The 8,553-nt window shown below is 44.3% G+C and overlaps 1 non-coding gene across 1 annotated transcript; it reads left to right on the top strand.

The window, feature by feature from the left end:
• Nucleotides 1–365: 365 nt before the first annotated feature.
• Nucleotides 366–437, top strand: Trnaa-cgc. The gene has a single exon. It is a non-coding gene; the product is annotated as a tRNA-Ala (tRNA).
• Nucleotides 438–8,553: the final 8,116 nt, after the last annotated feature.

Genomic DNA, 8,553 nt, shown 5'->3' with positions numbered 1-8,553 from the left:
GGAGTATGTACCTGTTGGCAGTGCATGGTTGTATCCTAGAATGAATTTTGTAAAGCCTGTTCACTGTCTGCAGAGTCAAAACATAGGGCATTCCCACAGGGTTCCTGACTGCAGATCACCGTGCAAATGAATTACAACAGCCTTAGCACAGTGTATTCACTGGAGGTAAAAAAAGTAATTGTGTAACAATATTTATTTTATTGTTTCTAACATACATAGCTAATTACACAATATTACAGTTTTATTTTTCTAAACGGATCACACTGAGGTTTTATAAAAACCGAAGGTTTTACATGAAGTCATGAAACACCATATGCATAACAGTGGTCCCTCAATTACTTTTCTTGTTATTAAAACGAATACCGAGCGAGGTGGCGCAGTGGTAGCACACTGGACTCGCATTCGGGAGGACGACGGTTCAATCCCGTCTCCTGCCATCCTGATTTAGGTTTTCCGTGATTTCCCTAAATCGTTTCAGGGAAATGCCGGGATGGTTCCTTTGAAAGGGCACGGCCGATTTCCTTCCCAATCCTTCCCTAACCCGAGCTTGCGCTCCGTCTCTAATGACATCGTTGTCGACGGGACGTTAAACACTAACCTAACCTAACCTAACCCAACCTAACCTAAAACGAATAGCTTTACCGAAATATCTCACAATATCACTGTGAACTGTGCACTACTCCCCCACCAGTAGCGAACGTATGTTTGATGATTTTTCTGATGATTCGCTAGCACGAGCTGCCATTGTCAGAGCTTCACCCTCCACTGCTGGCCGTGTACTGGAGTCGAGCTCACGGCCGCAGATTATATGACCTGGCGCACCAACGTCCAAGGGCTCTTCCGTGCCATTTCCAGTGCAGTGCTCCTGTGTTCTGAGGAGCAATGGGTACTGCACCACTTACACAATACGTGTAACAGTGTCAAACACTAGACGAAGTGAAACGTCGGAAAAAGAAATGTCGGGTGCTGCCTTTCTGCCACACATTCCCAGAGTGACGGACAGAATCGGCCGTGTATTGCGTAAGCGCGGCTTAAAGACTATTTATAAACCGACAAAGGAGATCAAAGAGCGAAACGTCCTGGCAGATTAAAACTGTGTGCCGGACCGTGACTCGAACTCGGGACCTTTGCCTTTCGCGGGCAAGAACTCTACCTCCGAGCTACCCAAGCACCACGATTCACGCCCCGTCCTCACAGCTTTACTTCTGCCAGCACCTCGTCTCCTAGCCTCTCGCAGGAGAGCTTGTGTAAAGTTTGGAAGGTAGGAGACGTGGTACTGTGTAAAGGTAAAGCTGTGAGGACGGGGCGTGAGTCGTGCTTGGGTAGCTCGGTGGTAGAGCACTTGCCCGCGAAAGGCAAAGGTCCCGAGTTCGAGTCTCGGTCCGGCACACAGTTTTAATCTGCCAGGAAGTTTCATATCAGCGCACACTCTGCTGCAGAGTGAAAATCTCATTCTGGAGATCAAAGAGTGTCTTAGACCGGGAAAAAAGAAAAGGGACCCATTTGCAATGTCGGGAATATACCGGATACCATGCACATGCGAAAAGTTTATGTTGGAATGACTGGACGATCAGTCAACACCAGGATCACTGAACGTGAGCGGCATTGCAGATTGGGGCACCTAGAAAAATCGGCCATGGCAGAGCATTCGCTGTGTGACGTCAACCACATGGTAAAATTCGCCGACACGGAAATTAGGAGAGCTATCACACCCGCTTGTTCAAGGAAGTTATAGAAATACACAAGAAAAAAGAGAGCCTGAATTCCCGTGCTGCAGCGATGACTGTTGCAGGTAGCAAGAGGAGAATCGCATCGGAAATGACAACAGAAAAGCCCTTGTACGTTGGACCGCCAGGTACACATAATATGCGGCCGCGAGCTCTACTCCAATCCACCACCAGCAATGGAGCATGAAGCTTTGACAATGCCAGCCACTCGTGCTGGCGAAACGTCAGAAAAAGCATCCAACAAACGTCGGCCGAAGAACCCGAGACAGAAGCTAACAGGCAGTTGGTCAATAAGTGGCCACGAAAGCCTTAACAATTTTGCTTCTGCAAAAGGTCAACACAATATTCAAACAAATATAAAGGATAATAGAATGACAAGCAATAGAATCCAACACAGTTACAAGAAACTGTTTACAGTGTCTGAAGTGAATGTTCATTAGTTCTCCACATAGACAACATGCTGCAGGAGTCGAGGTGAAAACCTTGTCTTCTCTTATGTCGGTACTTTGAAAGTGATTCCTCTGGGGAATATTGTGGCTGGGTGTCCTTGGAAATGTTTGGAAAATCCTTTTCTGATTCCATTAATTAAAGCATTTTTGCTCTGCTCGGAGAATGGTTTCCTGTGTTTTTGCAACCATTCCAGCAAATAAAATTCTCCTTTTTATGGTTACATCCTCTACCGCTCTTCTCAGTCTTGCCATCTTTCGTTTTACAGCTGCATATATTTTCCTTAAAATTTTATCAAAGTCTTCAGCCTTTCACTGTTTCTCTTTCACTTGCCTATCTTGATCTAAAACATATTAATAAAACTTTATTGTGTCGTCCTTCTTCTTGAGGAATTCATCTTTATGTTTAGCTTCTGCAATCAGAACATGTCAAATTACAGCTTTTAACAGCCCCTTTCTCACTCTCCTCCTCGTTCATTTTCTACAATTTGTTGCTTTATTTCCTTTTATATTTTCTGCACTTGTAAATGTTCTTTGCAGTTTCATCTAACTTTTCTGGATGTAATAATTAAGCAACATCTTTAACTTGGACAGCGTAAACGGTTCCTCTGTACTGATAGTTAAAATGTTGTTCACAGAAACCGAATGCGTTTCTAGCCAGAGTGTCTGAAGCACATTTTCCAATCAAGGCTTGCATCTTGTGTAATAGCTGGCTAGGCTTTTGGACTGCAAAATCAATTCCAGTAACTAGTCTCTTAACACGTTTACCTTCGCTTTCTCTGAATGTATTCAGTAGACTTTATCCTCAATGGCGAGTGTTCATCAGAGACTGGGGTTTCCTCAGGAGTGCCTCAGGGAAGCGTGACAGGACCGCTGTTACTCGCTACATACGTAAGTGATATGGCGGTCAGGGTGAACAGAAATTTGCGGTTGTTTCCTGATGGTGCTGTGCTGTACGGTAAGGTGTCGAAGTTGAGTGGCTGTAGGATGATACAAGATGACTTGGAAAGAATTTGTAGTTGGTGTGATAAATGGCACCTAGCTTTAATGAAGAAAAATATAAGTTAATGCGGATGAGTAGGGAAACAAATCCGTAATGTTCGCATACAGCATTAACAGTGTCCTGTTAAATATCTGGGTGTGACGTTGCAAGGGGGTATGAAATGGACGAGCATGTGAGGAATGTGGTAGGAAAGGCGAATGGGCGACATCGGGTTATTTGGAGAATTCTAGGAAAATGTGGTTTATCTGTAAAGGAGACCTCATGTAGAACCTGTTATTGAGTCATGCCTGAGTGTTTGGTGTCCGTGCCAGGTCGAATTAAAGGAAAACAACGAAGCAGTTCAGAGCAGGCTGCTACATTTCTTGCTGGTAGGTTCGAACAACATACGTTATGGAGCTGCCTCGGTAACTCAAATTCGAATTCTTGGAGGGAAGGCGATCTTTTTCCAGAGGAAAACTATTGATAAAATTTAGAGAATCACATTTTGAATGTGACTGCAGAATGATGCTGCTGCTTCCAACATAGATAGTTCGTAAAGACCACGAAGATAAAATGCGAGAACTTAGGACTGATGCGGAGGCGTATAGGTAGTAGTTTCTCACTCTTTCATTTGCGAGCGCAACAGGAAAGGAAATTAGTTGTGGTACGGGATAGGACTGTTCCGGTGTAACATTAAGCGCCGGAACGTCGCTATGCAACGTTGCAGCAGAGAAGGCTGTGAGACGACGCCAGCCAACATAACGCTGACCAGGACCACACCACGATAGGAGCGGCACCTGTACGAAGAGAATATAAGCGATGCTCCAGCTAGCTGCGGTCGCACTAGGAGACGGGCCGTCATCCAAACGATTTAGCCGAGGCTTGTGATCTATATTAATTACTTTCATGGAAATTGTATATATCGAAGGACATTGATTATTTGCATGTCGCCAATTGCTTGCGACACTTCTCTGTAAAAAGGCCAAGTTAAGAATTGTCAATTTAACTTGTTGTAATAAACTCCATTAATAAGATTTGCTTGTATGTTGTCTAGATCCCGCAGGTACTGTTGATATTTTTTAAAAATATCGTAAATCAGACATCTAGGTATTACAAAAAATATCATTATTGGCTCTCGAGATTTCGAAAAAAAGTTTCGATATATGGGCGGATAAAATATCAACGTAACTGCTTACAAAAATAACGGTTGCGTATTGTAAAAATGTTGCTTTGAGCTGTATATTTAAGTTTTGGTTCATTGTTAGTCATACTATACATGAACAAGCTAGCAGTCTTTCTATCCTCCTTAGAGCAAGAACTAAAAGGAAAGCGATGCACGTTCACACTTGGCGATAATCATTTTGCTGACAGCGGTAACTGCATGTAAGTGGTACGATAAAAGGTTTCGTCACATATCGGATTTGTCCGGAACACTTCACGTCGACTTGTCTTTTTTTTTCGCTTCTGCGAACGCCAGTTGTAGTGTCAAAAATGCGTGGTGAAGGTAGGCGTTTCATCTTGGGTACTGGAGACAGGGTTGTAGGTGGGGCAACCAGAGCTATGAGTATTCCTCTTGGGTATTAAACACGGCTTCAGCTGTATTTAGTCCTTTATTACTGGACCACTACCGCTTACGTGCCACTAAAAGCCACATATTCAGGTGAACATCTGTGTAACAATAAATCCGGAAGGAATGACTACCCTGACACACACACACACACACACACACACACACACACACACACACACAGACTGGTATGGTCAATTATTTAAAGGTTTTAAAATATTTGTAAAAAGTGTCACGTTTCAGTTGCTAGTGCAGAGCACGGATTACGCCAACATCGTGACTTGTCATTTAGACTTTTGTTCATCATTTTCTGCAACTGTTTTTGAAGATTGTGGATATGTAGAAAAAGAGCACTAGCTGCATTAAAAACTCCTTTTTAAGGAAACTGGAATACCGTTTCTTGACGTCAGAAATCTTGTTTCATTCACACCGGTACCCCGCAATACAATCGGAGTTCTTCTTTTGTGGCACACACACTTGCTTCACCCAGTCAAGGAGAATACTGGACGCGATGAAAGCTCAAAAAGTAATAAGACTCCTTGACACAGTGAAAGTAAAATTATGTACTACTACAAATTCAAAACAACAACTTAATATATTTTTCTAAATTTGTGGAAATGATATATTATAAAATGAAAATTTCGGTTGTCGAGATTGCTCTTTCGATAACAATATAACTATATGTAGAGGTAGAATTGCAACCTACATATATAGATATTTTTGGGAAAAAGTCATTTTACCGATAGATCAACATTTGTTGGCCACTTGTGGGGTATATTCCGACATTTGTGGCCGCATGTGTATTGTATTAAATTAGACTATTGGCCATTAAAATTGATACATCAAGAAGAAATGCAGATGATAAACGGGTATTCATTGGACAAACATATTATATTAGAAATGACATGTGATTACATTTTCACGCAATTTGGGTGCATAGATACTGAGAAATCAGTATCCAGAACAACCACCTCTGGCCGTAATAATGGCCTTGATACGCCTGTGCATTGAATCAAACAGAGCTTGGATGGCGTGTACAGGTACAGCTGCCCATGCAGCTTTAACACGATACCACTGTTCATCAGGAGTAGTGACTGGCGTATTGTGACGAGCCAGTTGCTCGGCCACCATTGACCAGACGATTTCAATTGGTGAGAGATCTGGAGAATGTGCTGGCCAGGGCAGCAGTCGAACATTTTCTGTAACCAGAAAGGCCCGTACAGGACCTTCAACATGCGGTCGTGCATTATCCTGCTGAAATGTAGGATTTCGCAGGGATCGAATGAAGGGTAGAGCCACGGGTCGTAACACATCTGAAATGTAACGTCCACTGTTCAAAGTGCCGTCAACGAGAACAAGAGGTGACCGAGACGTGTAACCAATGGCACCCCACACCATCACCCCGGGTGATACGCCAGTATGACGATGCGTTCACCGCGATGTCACCAAACACAGATGCGACCATTATGCTGCTGTAAACAGAACGTGGATTCATCCGATAAAATGACGTTTTGCCATTCGTGCACCCAGTTTCGTCGTTGAGTACACCGTCGCAGGCACTCCTGTGTGTGATGCAGCGTCAAGGGTAACCGCAGCCATGGTCTCCGAGCTGATAGTCCATGCTGCTGCAAACGTTGTCGAACTGTTCGTGCAGATGGTTGTTGTCTTGCAAACGTCCCCATCTGTTGACTCAGGGATCGAGACGTGGCTGCACGATCCGTTACAGCCTTGCGGATAAGATGCCTGTCATCTCGACTGCTAGTGATACGAGGCCGTTGGGATCCAGCACGACGTTCCGTATTACCCGCCTGAACCCACCGATTCCATATTCTGCTAAAAGTCATTGGATCTCGACCAACGCGAGCAGTAATGTCGCGATGCGATAATCCGCAATCGCGATAGGGTACAATCCGACCTTTATCAAAGTCGGAAACGTGATGGTACGCATTTCTCCTCCTTACGTGAGGCATCACAACAACGTTTCACCAGGCAACGCCGGTCAACTGCTGTTTGTGTATGAGAAATCGGCTGGAAACTTTCCTCATGTCAGCACGTTGTAGGTGTCGCCACCGGCGCCAACCTTGTGTGAATGCTCTGAAAAGCTAATGATTTGCGTATCACAGCATCTTCTTCCTGTCGGTTAAATTTCTCGTCTGTAGCACGTCATCTTCGTGGTGCAGCAATTTTAATGGCCAGTAGTGTACTTTCCTCAGGTTCATGTTCGTCGCTTCCTGGGGCTTTCAACTTCAATAAGAATCAACCTTCAAGGGAAATGTAGAAATAGAATAGCAGTTGTGTCGCAGGCGCCCCAATAATTGTGTGAAAAGTGGCGCAGCAGCAGCCAACAGCCAACAGCGGGTGGCGCTGTCGGGGGGCCACTTACTTCCTCTGCTGTAATTGGTGCGCCCGGAGGCACAGCTCGAGCGTTAAGACAGAAAGTGTGGTGAGGGGAGAACGGTGGAGCACAGAGGGGGCAGGGCAGGGAAGGGCGGCCCTGTTCTGCGGAATGAAGAGCCGGCCTCGGGCTCCGCGCCGCAGCGCGCCGTGTCGCGGGCGTCCGCGCGGCGTCCATTAGCCGCGACTCGCACAAAGGCCGAGCCTGGGCAAAGGCAGCCCGACCGCTCCACACACACAGCTGTCGCCCCGTGGCCTCCAGCTGACACCCACTGTGTGACGTCAGCCGACTTCACTTGGGCACGCGGTTAAAGTGAAAAGGAAGAGGTCTTTCCTTTGTGGGGCCGAAGCGGTTATCCATTCCTGACGTCTTTCTACACATTTTGAAACGTCCCACTGTGAAACTACATTCGCAGACAGAAGAAATTAAGCACCTACAAGGAGAGGAGATACTCTGTAATCTACTACAATATATATATATATTTTTTAATTTATGAATTTGGCCAGCTATGGACCCCATACAACTTAAGACTGATAGTGTTTCTTTTTCTTCCGTTCTTCCCAGTTTTTCTTCATTTTCTCGCCAACTGCTCGTCTCTGCTCATCTGTCCACACCCTCTTGGGTCGAGGTTTTGGCTGATCTTCATAGTTTGCGTTTCCTATCAGTAGCCTGAAGTGATTCCTGTCATGTATTATTTCTTCTGTAACACCCACTTTGTTGGCGTCTTTCTTAACTGCTTCTATCCATTCTACAGCTTTTTTTCAGCTTACTAATTAAAATATTTGATTCTACAAAATTTCACAGCCACACACATTTATCTTTGTGTCTGATCATGCCGTAACGTCCGAAAACCGGCTTGTAAAACAATAAACATTGTAGAATATTATGTCAGCGGCGTGTGTGTTTCATTCATAATGTAGAAAATATTCTATCTAGAACTGGCGGCACCGTCCGTCAGTGCAAGTAAGTTGTGTGTCTGGTGGATTTCCGCAATTATCTTCTCAATGTCACTTGCCTCACTCATGGGTGGATTGTCATGATGTATGCTACCACACGGGGCAATTATTTTTTTCTTTTTTTTTTTACTACTTCTGTTACCACACAATGTATTATTGTCAACTCATAATTAAGATACTTAGAGATTAGGAAGCCTTCGCGGCTATCAATGATATATCGAAACCATAATTTTGGCTATTGTTTGATTCAACATTTTATGTACTTTGAAAGGGCGGACAGAAGGTACCAAATAGTACTAAGGCCCCAGTGTAGAGATATTGTCCGTAATTTTTGCTCGCCGTACCTGCAGTTAAATTACAAGTTAGTAATTTTCGCCAAAATTGCGTTTTACGTTGTAAGATAGGCCCCTGTGCTTAATTTAAACTACCATGTGCACATGAATGCATCAGAAAGCTTTCAGAGAACAGTTTCTGACCATG

The sequence above is a fragment of the Schistocerca americana genome, chromosome 1 (assembly GCF_021461395.2).
Source record: "Schistocerca americana isolate TAMUIC-IGC-003095 chromosome 1, iqSchAmer2.1, whole genome shotgun sequence".
In the NCBI taxonomy this organism is placed as follows: domain Eukaryota; kingdom Metazoa; phylum Arthropoda; class Insecta; order Orthoptera; family Acrididae; genus Schistocerca; species Schistocerca americana.
The sequence above is the reverse complement of the archived record's forward strand: the minus strand, read 5'-3'. Positions and strand labels throughout refer to the sequence as shown.